The sequence below is a fragment of the Amblyomma maculatum genome, chromosome 4 (genome assembly GCF_055883805.1).
Source record: "Amblyomma maculatum isolate TAMU_Amacu chromosome 4, ASM5588380v1, whole genome shotgun sequence".
NCBI lineage: Eukaryota > Metazoa > Arthropoda > Arachnida > Ixodida > Ixodidae > Amblyomma > Amblyomma maculatum.
Window position 1 is genome coordinate 99,995,163 of NC_139347.1, and position 15,709 is coordinate 100,010,871.

Below are 15,709 nucleotides of genomic sequence, written 5' to 3' on the forward strand. Positions count from 1 at the left end.
CACAAGCATGCAGCCCTTCATGGCGGTTGCATGAGCATGTATAGCCATGTCCTACTGCCCTAAGTGGGCAAATCGAGGTATGCCTTGTTTATTTATTTAGCCATACTGCAAGTTTATGCTTTTGCTCTAGTAGGAGGGGCATTACAACAAAAGCTTGAATAGTATAAAGCAACTATTCAACAAAAAGGACGAAAGCACTAGACACAAATTCAACTCTGGTCATCTTAACGAAAAGGACAAAGTTCAAGAACCCAGTACAACTCAAGGCACTTTTGATTGAACAAAAAGACATGGCAGTGCTTTGACTCCAAAACAATTGTTGCCAGTTCTTTCCATTCCTTCACTATTTTAGGACAAATTGTATTTTCCTCAAATTTAAAAGCTGAAAGCCTTTAAATATGAGGGGTGCATCTTATACACCAGAAAGTACAGTATATGGAACTGCTGATAAGAAGCAGCAACAAAGACTGCTGTGTTTTTAACTCTTCAGAAAGCGGTTGACACATACAAGACAGATGAACTCTCACCTAAGCAGAGTAAGCTATTGGGTGAACAAGAGCGAGTAATTCACTACGTGAAGAAAGGCTCCATGAAACGTTATGAACTCAGCACAAGTGGACGTATGCTCACAGCGTACTGGCCTGCATGACAGCGGGTGAAGAGTGCTGTAAATGAAAGTGCTAAGGCCATTTTGTGATGTGTTGCTTATGGTCCACCGTCAATGAGGTTAGTAAGGATCAAGTGCATGAGGATGAGTCAGAATTGGACGTCTTGCAGGTTTGCATGTGTGATGCAGGAGCCAAATCAGAATGATGCGTCAGCGAAGATGGTACGTATTAAAGTTCAGCTGAAAATTGACGCCAGGCATAGGTGAACCTCTTGCCATTGTCATGCTGGTATGTATGTAACTTTAATGAGATGCCGGCAAACGACGGTTTAATGCGTCATGACGCTGGCCAAGCGTCGACCTGGGGTTATGCCCTACTCTGGATTACATGCTGGTAACAGACGAGAGAAAAAATTAATGCTGCAACTGATGAGCCTGACTATTTTATGCAGCTGTAACGGAGGCGTGATCCCACATGCTAGTAAAGCACAGTTGTGAGAGGCTTTCAGTAGAATAAAGATGGATTGCTGAGTTGTCATAGTCAAGAAGTCCTACACTCCCATCCTCAATCACCCCCGTGCCGGTGCACTCTGGGCTAGCCAACTGTTTTTCTGCTGTAATGTCTGAGTATCCAGATATAATCTGTGGTGCGGGATAAGTTAAAACAGACATACCATGTGGTCCTCAAGCATGGAGCCACCCCTACAATACAAGCAGCTCATAAGAGTCCAACAGGTACTTCTACAGACGCTAGAGCAGGAGGAGAAGCATTTGTCCGAGGACAACATAATGAACAAGGTGCATGAACTAAAGGACAGGATAAGTACCTTGTCCATTCATGTGAAGAAGGGTGATCAACTGAAGAGTTTTTATACCTTGGGGCTATCAATAAGTGGGTGAAGCGAGAACATTACCAGCAGCCTAAATGGGAGGACAACGAGGCGGAGTGAGAAGGTTCCAAATGGTCCTCCAGCCTGGATCTGGATGCAAATCCAGGCTTCTGTCCTGTCCCTCCAGACAAACCGCAAGAATATGTACGTTCACCACTGGAGATCAACCTGTGTCACAAGGATTTCTGCATCAGTCAGGTTGGCAGCTACACAATGCAGGAGCATCATGACCACTTAACAGAGGCATTCGGGACCATTCCTTTTTGTGTGCAGGTGAAGTCTGATCTTGTGTACCTCAAAGTTTGACACTAACCTTAAGGAAGAACAAGGGGTGGTATCGGCCGACTTGCTGTGGCAGTACCCGACTACTTTCCAGCCATTTGTGTCAGAGGAGAGGCATTCTTGGCATAGTTTTTCAACAGCCTGAGACGCACTGTGGAATGAGAGGCCCGTTTTAGTACGGTGCAATCGAGGACTGGTTCTGCGATGAGTAGGGACACTCAGAAGTTATGTCCAAGTTGCACCGCAGCTGAAAGGAAACTCTATAGTGTTTGGTATGTATTTAAAAGTTGAATAATGTGACATGCATTATGTTCTTTCAAGTAACTACAGTCTCTTAAAAACCAAAGTCCTGATAAACACCAACTTCTCCCCAGTATCAAAATTGAACACCAAAACACCAAATAAAAGAAGAAAAAAACAAATATTAATGCCAAAGCTTGAGAAATGAAATGAAAACATGCAACCGTAGTCATAACCAAAGATAGACAAGAGTTTTTCATCAAACAATTACCTCTATTAGAGGCCTATCCATAGCCTTGGACATTAGACTCCTAAGTGGCACCATTTTTGCCCACCCTGTGCACAATCAACCATATCTAGAGCATGTCAACGAAAGGCGGAGCATTTTTAAAACACTGCAAAGGCATGGGGGTGAGAGTTGAGAAAGCGACCCACTGCAACACATGTAAGGAAAACCTACCAAAGTATTTTTCGGTTTTACAGACCACCAATAAAGGCACCCGCTAGTAAGAAGTTAGTGAGTGCTTTGAAAAAAGACAAAGTATGCTATGATATTTTGAAGTCAATCTGTTTTTTAACACATATATAAATTTGTGTTATAAAGCCGCATATACCTCCGCAGAGCTCATTATCCTCTTAGTGCTTCTCCAAATCGCGAAAGCTTCTCATGCATTTGGATGTGCTACTGCACAGCCTAAATTTCCTCATAAATACAGCCACTCAAACGATACAAACATTTCCGCTAAAGACACTCCACACACAGCATGATAATCAAACAGCGCACAGCAAAAGGTGTAATGTTAAGAGATAGCAAGTGTGCAGAGTGGGCCAGAGAATTAAATTGAGTTGAGGACATTCTATTGCAAATCAAGAAGAAGAAAGAGGAATGGGAAGGACATGTAGAGTGAAAAGAGGATAAACGAATGATGGTCAAAAAGAGTAACGGATCACATTTCAAGAAAAGGAAAGCGTAGCAGGGGACGGCAGAAAGTTATGTGGGCAGATGAGGTTAAGAACTTCGTAGGAGTCAAGTGGATACAGCTAGCACAGGACCGGGTTAATTGAAGGAAAATAGGAGAGGAGAGGCCTTTGCCCTGCTGTGGGTATGCTCCAGCTGATAAATATGATGGCACAGCAGCAAACAACCAAAACTCCTATTCACACGCACAGATTTAGCTCGCGGACACAACAGCCTTCTGCACCGCCAACTACTACAGTTCACCATTCTCTTTTGCTTCCTTGGCATGAAATCCGAGACGTGCTTTCTGAATGAAATTTTGTCTAGGCTGCATAGCTTTAGTGACAGTATCAGTATGCAAATTTAATGCATGCGGCAACATGTCAAGCTACACAAGAAGCTTGCGTGATTCAGAAAACCCCTCAGTGAATGTGGGCCTTTTGATGGCATGTCTGGCTTCACAGCAATCACTCATAATGGCGTTTTAAAATATAGATCGCCTCAGAAATGAAGAAGCATACTTTGCGGCACATTTCTTCACAGCACTTGCCAGCATTTAACGACTGGCCATCTCCTTTTGTGTTCTGCGAAATGAGAAATTTATTATGGTAAGGTTTACTCATAGTATGTATTTTTATGTGTAGTGTTCTCGACTCGCATACCCTCATATGTGCTGCAGCGTTTTAAAATACTCCGGTTTTGAAGTGACATTTCATACTTTCATAATCTGTTATCGAATATTTATACATGCTCTGCACCCAAGGGCCACATCATAGGTGCCCTGCAAAATAAAAAAACTGCTTTTAAAACATTTATTTCATGTATTCTTATGGGCGCTACGCCTACTTTTCTTCTCCAATTTGCTAAAGCATCTGCGAGCTCCCCTTTGTTTGTGAACATGGTGTTGGTCTATATGCCATAGTGGAGCGCCCTGAAAATTTCGGCCAGCTGGTGTTCTTTCATGTGCACTAGGCGTTCCACCTCCAACAAAATGAGGCCACTATGGCCGGGATCAAACCTGAGTCACCTTGCTCAGTAGTCAAGCGCCCCAACCACTGAGTTGTTTGGGTAGCTTCTCTTCGTAGAAAAATAGGCCCCAACTACCTTCACTTGCTTACATCCACGCTTCTCGCAATGAAAAAATGTCTCGCTGCTCTACTTTGAAATCTGGAAGTATGGATGGATTTTGGGAAACTGCCAGTTCCTATAACCTACTGTGATGGCTATGACAAGTACGAGGTCTGCATTCTTTTCTTATAAAAGTCCACTGTGGCCTCAGTTTTATTTTCAAATAATTTATAAGTTGTGTTCAACTCTTGTTCGAAAGCAACTCAGTGTGCCTCCACTGTGTGGACATAGCATCAATACTGACTTATTTACCCTTTTCTTCTTTCCAACAGAATGCATCAGTCCATACATTCAGTCAGCATCTACTACCTAGTTGAAAGCATTTTTAATTTTGTTATCAAAGCACTCATTTCAACATACTGAAGTTCTGCTTTCAGCACTATTAACTTCTGACCGTGAAAACACACGTGCCTCCACATGGTTATCCCCGATTTGCAAATCTACCTAGGACATAGCATCACAGCTAACTGGTCAAATGGAGCCATTGCTTTTCTCAAGCTCAAAACTCAGCTTGCCTGGTACCAGCATTCGTTCTCAAGCTACTGTCCTGCCAATGCCCTTCTTGACAGCAGCAAGGCCTTGTCCCCTGCACACATTTTAACACTCAGTGAAGGTTCCTCAAATTCCTCTCAAATGAAAGACAAAAACTCATTCTGCATGACACGTGTTCAGATCTTGTCCAAAGTCTACTCAAAATGATCTGCAGTAATGAAATCCCTCACATCTTCCAAGCTTTGGATGTTTAAATATTTGTAATATGCCCAAACATTAACTCAAGCTTAGCTAGTACCTCCCTCTATCCCTGAAAATTAGGATCACCTAGCTCCTTATACATAGCCAGAATTAAACCTTCATACTCTGAATTCAAAGTCACCTTGAGCTCTCTGAGATGTCTCTTTCATTTTCAAGTATAGCATCACCTTACCACCACATGCTGCAAACTTCTATGCTCTCTTCTTTAAAAATGGCAGCAAAATGGCTTTACAAATTTTGTCCAGAAAATTCCAGGTTTTCTCTTTTCTGTTTTTAAGCATGCAGTTATAACAGGGTGGGGTGTTCTTCTGGCATAGAAGACCAGAACTGCTTTTAGTTCTCTGGCATAGTTGTTCACACTGACATCCAATTTGCCCAAGATACACAACCACTGGTGATTGCAGATGTGCCTGCATAAGCTTTAGTCCTTCAACCTCAACTATGAAATGCTACTTCTGCAGTTCAGTAGTTTCTACCCTGTGCACACGTACAGCTATCACAGCTTGCATCATGCCTTTAAGCATCTGCATCATCTGTGCAGATTGCATATGCTCTCCTGATAACCTCCCTATAGAATTTTGTGCTTTCTACCATAGTGACACAGCACATAATAGCTGCAATAGTATGGTGAATTTGGTGAAAGCAGGAAGGTGCCCTACCTCAGTGGCTATACCCTCGATCGCACTGATCTCCCTCATTAATAACTACGTCGTGTACTTTCCGGTGTTTATTTTTTAAAATTCAACAAATATGTTTTAGCATTTATATATATTTTTTAAATCAGTGTTTTTCGGCCAGTTACATGGCCCAAACTGCAAGACGTGATAATTATCAGTGAAAAAAATTAAAGGGTCTCTTAGATGTCTCTTAAGAGGAGAATGACGAAAACCTACCCTTCCTCTCCTATCATTTGCCTCTCATTGTTTGCCTTTTATCGGTGTTCGTTGGAGTGCTTCATATAATTATAATTGGTTTACAGGAAAGGAAAGGCGCAGTATCTGTCACACTTTCTCTGACAAGTGTGCATTTGGATGGCACACTATCGCTCTTGTTGTGTGGCTTTCCTTGGCGCGCGTTCAAGTGTGGGATTGCAGATGGCAGGGACGCTAGACAAGCTGAGACTTCTGGTTGGTCGCTTCGAATTTGGCGGCTGGTGACGTCACTTCTCTGTCAACGAATCAGGTGCGCAGCTCGCGCGTAAAGCTTTTGTCAACGACAGTATAAGCCATTAAAGGCTTTCACCTTAAAAAACCCTAGCACTTCACGCTCATATTTTGTTAAAAAATTAAAAGTGAGAATTTTATAAGAGATTTCGTCAAGGCCAGGTGCACCTGACAGAGGAAGAATGCTGTATAGATATTTTGAAGTGTAATTAATTTATTGTAAAACTCGTTTATACTCGTATTTGTCAAAAATCTGCATTTTTTTCAACTGTGTTTTTTACTTTTTGTACTTTAGAAATTATTCTCTGCAATGCAAGGAGCCAGAGAATCTTGAGAGATGTTCCCCTAGTATGTTTGCTTGTTATTCAATGCCTGTTTGTACCCTAGGAGTTATGAGAAAACGCACTGTAAAGAAAGAAACGCAGCAATTTATAGTTTAAGATACAGCTCCCACATTTTTTTAGACGTTATAGAGTTGTCGGTGAATGGCACACAGCTCTGCCGTGATTCTTTTTCTGCACTGTGACGGATGTATTGTGCTTTAGCTTTCTAAATTTTATTAGCCTGTCATGACTAGGATATTTTTAAAAAATTCCTGAGGCTTTATTGTACCTTTTTGGCTTCCCTGCAACCACATGTGTAGCACACATCATGATTTTGTCACACAATTTCTGATGGCTGCAGGACAGCTGAGTATGCCACAACAATGATACAGGCAATGAACATTACATTCCATTGAATTGACCCCATACCAATTATAGGTATGCAGTCAGTTTTGCATGGATAGTCTAAAACATTCCATTTAGAACAGTTAGAAACAGAAAGGGAACTAAATGAAAAGTCTAGGCAGCTCATTTTTCCAGTGCTTGCAGAATGATGTGCGTGCTTTCCAGTATTGAGCAGGCAGACATAGTTGCACCAAATAAAATCTCCTAAAGTACAGCCTCTAGAAGTTAATTGTTCATTTCCCCGAAAAGAGGAGTGTGCACTGAAATTCCTAGCTTACCAGATGTGGCTCTAGTATCTGTTTAAAAGTGCTCATAAATCTTGAAGTGTAATGGCTGCACTGCCACATGCGCTGGCTGACTGATGCGGGCCAAGAAACCATTGCAGATATATCGGGCTATCGTTGTTGATTTCATTCATATAAATCACGATTGACAGCAGCACAATCGTGGCACACCGCATGATTTTCTTTGCATTTTGCAGGCTTTCTTTCAAGCTTAAAGAAAAAAATATATATATAGACGTGAGGTTTCTCTTGTCATAAATAATGGAATGGGGGTTTCTGAAGGTGTTCTCAAAATCCTATTAATAGCTGAAAATCAATATTTTCTAATTAACAAAAATTAGCTTTACAAATTCATTACTTTAGAAATAAAAAATTGCCCATAGTAAGCAAGACGGCTGGCAGCTGTATGCAGCTGGTTTCCCTGCCCTACCTCAAACATTTTTTTACCCCTTGGCTCAAGTTAGCTGAGACACTCAGTATATATGTATATATATATATATATATATATATATATATATATATATATATATATATATATATATATATATATATATATATGAAAGGTTTGTTGGCCACAATAACTCAGGGAGCCGTAGCCGAATTTTCAGCACTTCAATCACTATCTAGGATTGGAATATACGGTCCGATGTTCCTTGTATCTAACTTCAATAGAGTCTGGGAATCGCTGGTGTATGAACCTCTTCGTTACTCTTTTGTATTTTGCTTTTGTTTACCCAGGCTATGCTTTTATCTGACAGTCCTTCCAGCATTCCTTCTTGTAAGAATGACAAAAAATTGTTTTCGGAGATTATGTCTTCGACACTGTTTAGACATCTGTGGGCAGTGACTAATATAGGGATTTCTCCCAACAGCACAAGCTATGAAAGACTGGCAAACTGTTCTATATTTCAGAGTTCCAGCAGGAGGTCCTGCTCGCCAGTCTGACCACTTCGAAACCCAGACCTAGGATATCTCTGAGGCTTCCAAAAACTACAAGTACATGGGCTTGTTTTTTGTTTGTTGAGAGTGAATCCAATGAAACCAAGGAAAGGTTTCGTTATTTTTTACTGAAAAACGGCAAAGGGTGGGTTTGGTGCACATTATTTTGCAATTATTTTGGCACGAAGGAGGAGCTATAAAAATAACATAGTTCTTCATCCAGTGCCGGCCACCAACCAAGAATGAAAAGAACATGGGACAGGAACTTGCAACTATGTCCTGCTCTCGGCAGCCGACTACCCTTAACAATAACCAAACTTGCTGTGGCTTGCTGCACTAGGTTAGCCCCACACCCCACACACACATACACACACACAAGATGAAGAAAACGAAAACCAACTAAGCATGGAGGAAGCAGGAAAGTTTTGAGAGAGAGGATAGGAAACAGGGATAGAAGGAAGGACAGGAAAAGGCAAGTGCCAGTTATTCCCTATTGGGTCAGCCTGGAAGTGCGGCCTACACTAAGTGGGAGCCAAAGTAGCAAGGTCACATTCATCAAGAAGGCCTAGTGGTGCAAGCATTTGGCGTCTGCTCAACCACCCTTTTCGCTCAGACACAGCAATGGCACACACAGCCAAGCATCGGTGCTTAGGGTATGTCGTGCGCACGCTAAACACAAACGTTTGCTTTAACATATGCCCCTGAGGGGTAATAATTTTTGCCTCCTGAGACCAAAGTGGCAGCAATAACGCATGTAGTTGACAAATAGTCAATGGAAATTTCAACCACCCTACGTTGCTTAACAGCACCAAAGTTCAATATGCAAATGCTTTTTTTTTTTTTTTTTTTTTTTTCATTTTACCTTTCTCTACAGGTAGATATTGTAACCTTTTACTGCTCTAGCTTACCATGTGCATGTTGTCAAAAGATTTTGGATGTGTTTTAGTTTCTACTCAAACCATCTTCATATGCCTGGTTTATTCATAACTTGTATTCTTACTCATGGAGTCACAAAGAACTCAGACATTACCAACTACACACAAATGTATTCTGTATACAGACTCTGTCCCTTCATTGTTGCAGTCAGAGGCTGAGCAGATGGAAAGCAGCTAAAGATCCCTGTTGTGGAGCCAAAAATAGAGAAAAGGCCTTTCACAAAACTGAGTCATGAATGGATGCAGATGGTGTGCTGGCTTGAACTGCATGCCTGTCAAAATAATTGCGCAAATGTCTGAGCCTTTATTTGCCTATATCTTCTAAGAGCAAAAAGCATGATTCAGCTTCCTGCAGTCACTCTCTGCTTTGCTGATGATGGAGCAATAATGTTATAATGCTCTTTTGAGGGCAAATCACTGTACTATCAGCAGCAAATGAAATTCAAGCAGTAGAGCACGTGGCCAAAGGTCTAGCTTACGCCTCCCGCCTGTAGCCGTCACAGATAGGGCTGCTCATACAATTTGCAAGTTTTACTTCTGTTTTCTTTGACGCTCATTTTCCAGCTTTGCCACTAGAGCGAAACTATGCAGATGCTGGTAACACGGTGATGGTGGACGTACACTAGTGGAGGCAAAACCGAACCGTTGCATGCTGAGCAGTTAACAGCGCTCACTTCACTCAAGCAGGTCACAGCTGCTGCCAACAGCATAGCCGGGCTGCGTAAGTTGCAGTCGATGAAAATTATGAATGTGGCACTCAAGTTGCAAAGCTATAAAACAAACGTTTGGTTAAAAAAGGAAGCAGAACCAAACTCAGGACAATGACAGGCGACAGCGTAAGCTAGACGTTTGGCCAAGCGCTCCACTGTTTGCAATTCATTTGCTGCTGAAGTGCTGATAGCAGTAAGTGTAGTTAGCGCTGTCATAATGAGTCCCTTATTTCCCCAACCTTGTTTGTGTTTAGCTACTCATTGCTCAAAGGAAGCAATTAAGTTCTCGTTCTAACAAACTGAAATAAATGAGGCAGCATTGTACACTTCACCTAATTCTTTCCGGCTCGCGTGCATCAAACACTTCCCAAATGTATTATTGCCAATTACGAAATGTACTAGCACTCAGCGTTTATTATTATTTTTTTTACATCATGCTGCGTAGTAATAACGTGCACTGCAGAAGAGGGACCTCTGATTTATCGCAGGTGCCTACTCCATGTGCCTTTCAGACAAATTTTTAGCCTGCGTAAAGGTGGAAGAATAAAGCCGGAAAAAGTGGCACCTTAGCAGCTTCGTTTCTCCAATGGCCTCTGACACCTGCTGCCCCATCCACCATACAATCGTCGTTCCCACAGCCGATGATCAGTTCAGCGAGAGCACAAATAAAATGCTCGGCCTTAGTTCTGGCCCTCTCTAACGCTCTGTGACTGAAAATAGGTGCAGTTCGAATAGAACGAGGTGCTGCGAGCTTGACGGTGCGCAGTACGGTACACGTTGGACATGGAAGCTGCCATTTTTGTTGTTGCAGACGGTTGCATATTTCTAGGCACTATAATGGAGCGAACGGTTGCATGAAGCGATGATTCAAGCCATTGTTCAAGCGGGTAAAAACAGTGGCAAGGCGTTCAAGACGAACACATGACGAGCATGCGAGCCTGCTGCTTCTGCCTTCGCTGGGAAGACTAAAAATATTGGTTGACAAAATATCTGAGTAATTTCGCAAGTTCAGGCAATTGAACTGTAAGTTTTAAAAACTGTATTGCTTATTACCTGCCAAACTTCTGCGAGGTAAATATCCAGAAGTAAAAACAAAATAAAACAATTTCTCTAATCAAACTAGCGGTGTAAAAAACGATGACAAGTGACGAAAATGTTTGCCATTAAAGGACTCTGCCATTACCTTCGTGACTGAATGGAGGTTGAGGATGAGGAGGCATCTACCGATCAACCTGGTTTTGGAGAACAGTGCCTGCAGTACAGTGTTCTAGAAGCCTTCTAGAACACTTTAGTCTGCAGCGTCGCGCCCGTCTTCATGGTATTGAAATTGGCGGTCTGTAGACTGGGCTGTGTCACGGCCGGTCTCGAGGGAGAGAGCGCTTCTCGCGCGCCCTCTCCCTCGAGACCGGCTGTGGCTGTGTTAACCACCATAGCTGTGTGGTGGCGTTCGCGTTACGGCGTTACTACATGTGTTACGCGTGCGCGCGCGAAACATTTGCAGGCGCGCTTTTGCACGCATAGCCCTTTTTTAATTTTAGTTGGTTTGAAACATTTTCAAGACCATTAAAATTAGCAGAAGTTGCCTGCAAGCCGCTGCTCCGCTGGCGCGAGGAGCGTCTGCTAGCCTGGCCTCTGAGATTAACACCCCCCCCCCCCCCCCCCCCCCGCGCCGCTCGCGGTTGTAATCTCAGAGGCTATGCTGCTAAACATGGCCACGAGGTAGAGCCACAATTACGCCCTATTGGGAAAGAGAGTAAGAGAGAGTAGGCACGGTGTGGACACGGATAACTCAAGGAGGTACCAAGGTATATATCTACCTTGGAGGTACTGGCGCACTGGTTCGAGCCGCGCGTAAGCACGGTTCGAGCTTGGAGAACGAGAAGCATGGAGAGAACTGCACGTTTTGTCAGTGGAAGAAAAGGTATCTGAGAAAAACAGAGCGCATAAATGTGCAGAGAAAGCACTGGGCGCATTCTTCCCCGGCATTCCATATCGTCGTCTAGGTGGTCCGGGAGCTTCTCTCCACCTTGACTTCCGTGACGTCATGTTGGTGGACGCTGCTCTTGGCTATTTGGCTGGTGAATATGGGCGCATTGTGCTTCTTGCAGTGCAGACGACCAACACTCGTTTTATGCGCCAGAAGGATCTGGACGCTGATTGTTGCAGATGTTCATGACTCTTGCGGACGATGAGCGTCGTCTTGTGACGCTCGTTTGTTTACGGTACACTGGACGAGAAGCACCACTTAAGGGCCTGTCACACTAGCACGACACGACGCCGACGCAGACCCGACAACGACACCGACGGTCGGCCAACTCGTCGGCCGACCGTGTCTGCGGCCGACCAAGCTGTCACACTAGGCCGACGACGACACCAACACGACCGAAAACCAAATGTCTTCCCAGTGTGACAGGCTTTGAGGCCGGGGACACCGACAAAACCAGTCTGCCGACTGTCGGTGACCGAGTCTTTCCGAGATCGGCCGCCGAGCAAAAACTTTCTCGAAACGCAAAGCCGACTCTGTACACCACGTCGACGGCGAATATCTTTCAGCACTAATATACGTAAAAAAAGTAGAATGAACGCCTAATCCCTGACCAAAACGCGAGCGTGAGCCGCCAAAGTATACTCGGGGCCGCCGAATGCGCGTGGAATATCAACGGCAGCGGTTTCTTTCGGGGCGAGCGAATTCGGGGCGCATATATTTGCGGCGCGCGTTGGGACCGTGAGCAATCTTTCCGCTTTTTCGAACAGCACAGAATAGTGCAAAATGAACATAGTGCGTGACAAAGAAATCAAAAGAAGCGATTATTTTCCTGAAGCCAGCCTAGAGCTGCGCACTTCGATCGTTGTGTTTACATGTCATAACGTCTAGTCGCTGCGTCGCTACTTCACAAGCCTATTTCAACGCTATGTTACGCATCACGCAATAAATTCTTGTTCCATAATTCAATGTGTTTCAAGAATTGTGAGCGCAAAAAGCGCAGAACTTGCGTTTACACATTACAACAGAACCAACAGCAGTCGTGGTCCCGCGGCCAGCCCTGTGAAATCCGCCTAAGGTTTTACGAAATCCGCCGAAAGCTTCAGCATGATTCAAACTATCTGCAGTTTACTCTCAGCAAGCTGGACAGTCAGTTAAGCGGTAAACACTCCTACTGCCTTCGCGACTTTCACACTGCAAGAAAGCATATTAGCTATCCCAACCTCTGAAAGCTGCGGTTAGGCTTGGCTTTTATAGTGCAGTGGTTAGCGCAGCTGGCTATCAAACAGGAGGTCGTGAGTTCGATCCCCGGGGAGAATTTTTTTTTTTTTTTTCAGCTGTTAATATACACTGTCTTTTATTTACCGTGGACAGCTTTTATCCGGCAACCAGAGCCGTAAAATACTGGGCACTATTCAGTCTCGGCCCATAATCACGACTGTTGAGGCGCTTGTTTTGGTATGGTCGAATATATGAAATAGAATTAAAATTAACTGTTCCTTAATTGAGTAGTTCCGAGAATAAACCAAGAAAAATAAGATAGGGAGTAGCTACAGAAAGGAGAGTTTCGCATGGTAGAAAAAAATAAAAGGATTAAGAAAAGGAACGTATAATGACACGAGTAGAGAGTGAGAATGAGAGGGCCTAGTCGGTGGGGAGGTTTCGCACGTTGTCTGGCTAGTGTGACATAGGAGTTGGGCGACCGTCCGCCGACAGCCGTCTTGCGAGCGACGCGCCGCCGACACCGACTGTCGGCCGACTGTTTCCGTCGGCGCAGTGTGACATAGACGCAGACATCAGGAAGACGCGCTGTTGGCAGACCAAATCGGCGTCATGTCGTGCCAGTGTGACAGGCCCTTTAGGCCACTGCTGTGTGCCATTGTGCCGGGCAAACTACCCTGGAGGCCCCAAAGCTCGAGTTTATGGGTTTCCGACAGACATTGAACGCCGAAACAAGTGGCTGCGGGCAATTCCTCGCAGGAATTTCACGCCGACAAAGTGTTCAAAAGTAAGTACGAGTGACAACTCTGCTATAACTCTGCATGTCCTCGCCCTTCACAGCCTAGTTTGGTTTGGTTTTATGGGGTGTAATACGTCTCAAAGCGACAGCTAAGTTATGAGGGACATATAGTGAAATGATCCGGAAATTTAGAACACATAAGTTCTTTAACGTGCACAGGCTTCGCACGGGCGTTTCGAAAAGCGGCCTTTGCGGTCGGGATCTGATCCCGCGCGACCCTGTGTTCAACAGTCGAGCGCCATAAACACTGAGCCCCACCCGCATGAGTTTCCATCTTAAGGTTGCAAATTTAGTTTCCTTTCTGGATACGATACGCAAAGGCGAAATACTGAATGAGGTCGTTGTGTACAAAATAAGTTTGGGAAGTCGTGTGTGCATTGGGGACAACGACGTCGATCTCTCTGCTCCATGACCGACATGTCAGCCACTCGTGCTTCTGTAAGTGGAAAGCGACCGTCTCAAAATTTCATACGGAAATGAGGGTTAATTTCGGCAGCTTTCTTAAGCGTGTTTTCTTTTTTTTTTTTTTTTTTTTTTTTTTACGATGCAGAACTTTGACTGCTGACCTTTTTCTTTGCGTTACCGTTTTCTTTGCATTACGTTGCAAAAACTTGCTGCTTTAATTGTTGCAGAAACACAAAGCTGGGATTGAGGCAGCACTACAAAATAGCTATAGAAAGGAAGGCCTTCTTTCCAGGCATTAAATCACATGATCATATTTTCATTGTATAACAAGTTCACAAACACTTAAAATTATTTGGGATAAATAGCTGTTACATGGTCTGCCATCCATGGGTGCCTGCACTGATGCCAAAGGTTGTTTATGATACAAGGCACACTACATATTATCTTGTGTTGCACTCCCTCTGTTCCCTGAATTCTAGTCTGTATATGTTTGAAATGAACTCCATGTTTCATAAGCTTTTGTTCCTGATGCAAAGAAAGTCAAAATGTGCAAAACATATTACAGCCAGCTTTGTGAAGAAAGCATGCACATGTATTATTGCTTTCTTCAATTCAGTATACTTAGCCTATAGTTGGATGCAACATCAGCCTGCAGTTACCTCTTCACAGATTCCTCCATGCCAAAAAGTAGTCCGGTGGTAAACATTGGTGTTTTTTTTTTATCTTTCCTAAACAAACAAACAATCATCAGACGAAGTTATAAGCTGACAATTTTTTTAATGTCTCTGACTTACTCCTTAAATTCAAACATCAAAAAGCTGATTTTGTTTTGATTGGTGAGTAGCACACGACACCACAGACCTTGGCCTGTTGCTACCAACTACTGTACATTTAAGTTGTACTTTAGTGTACATGCGTGATGGTGACATTTCAAGTCGCATTTGAAGTGCCTTTTTTCTTCTAGTCAGAAATATGAGGTGGAGGTCACAAAGTTAGAGGGAACCATTGTTGCAAACTTTACGAAGCGACGTTGCATCCATAGGCATGTTATGCTAGCTTGGTACCTAAGCTTGCTTCTAACCTTGCGTCTGAGGCAGGACTGGAAATGGAATTGGAAAATACCTGAATCTGAACAATTCTGATCTTTCTACATCTGCTGGTGCAACCAATCCGTGCAGAACAATAAACTGTGACCAGGTTTCACAGCATAATTCAATGGGCAAGTTAGTTTTCTTCAGCTTTATGCTGCAGTGTGTGTCTCATCTCCTTTCCTCTTATCTTTAATGTGGTTTGGGGTGCTGTATCTCATCTTTGCGCTGGTGGACTGCTTTTGCCTTAATATTAGTTATGTAATTGTATTAAGCAAGAGAATGGAAAAGCAAAGAAAATGTGGATGTAATATGTGGATGAAATATGCGACACATATGAAAGAAACAGTAGAGCACGAATTTATGGATCACTAGATATTGGAATGGCGGTGCAAGTAGCACCATACATTGCATGTATACAAACACTGTATAAAGTGGAAACAGAAGCACAGCTTGCTGCACATGACATATATAAATGTAGTAAAGGGACCTCTGATTGTGATATTCAGAACAGCTAATGTATATTCATGTAACACTTTCTAAATGCCACTTATGTGATTAGTTTTACTTGTATTTATATTTTCTCTTTGAAGCC

General features: G+C 43.3%; 1 long non-coding RNA gene across 1 annotated transcript; it reads right to left on the reverse strand.

Moving 5' to 3' along the window:
* On the reverse strand, positions 1–10,964 carry LOC146191793 (uncharacterized). Its single transcript, XR_014706703.1, has 3 exons — positions 10,801–10,964; positions 1,811–1,930; positions 1–1,665 (listed from the first exon to the last, which is right to left on the reverse strand). It is a non-coding gene; the product is annotated as an uncharacterized LOC146191793 (long non-coding RNA).
* Positions 10,965–15,709: the final 4,745 nt, after the last annotated feature.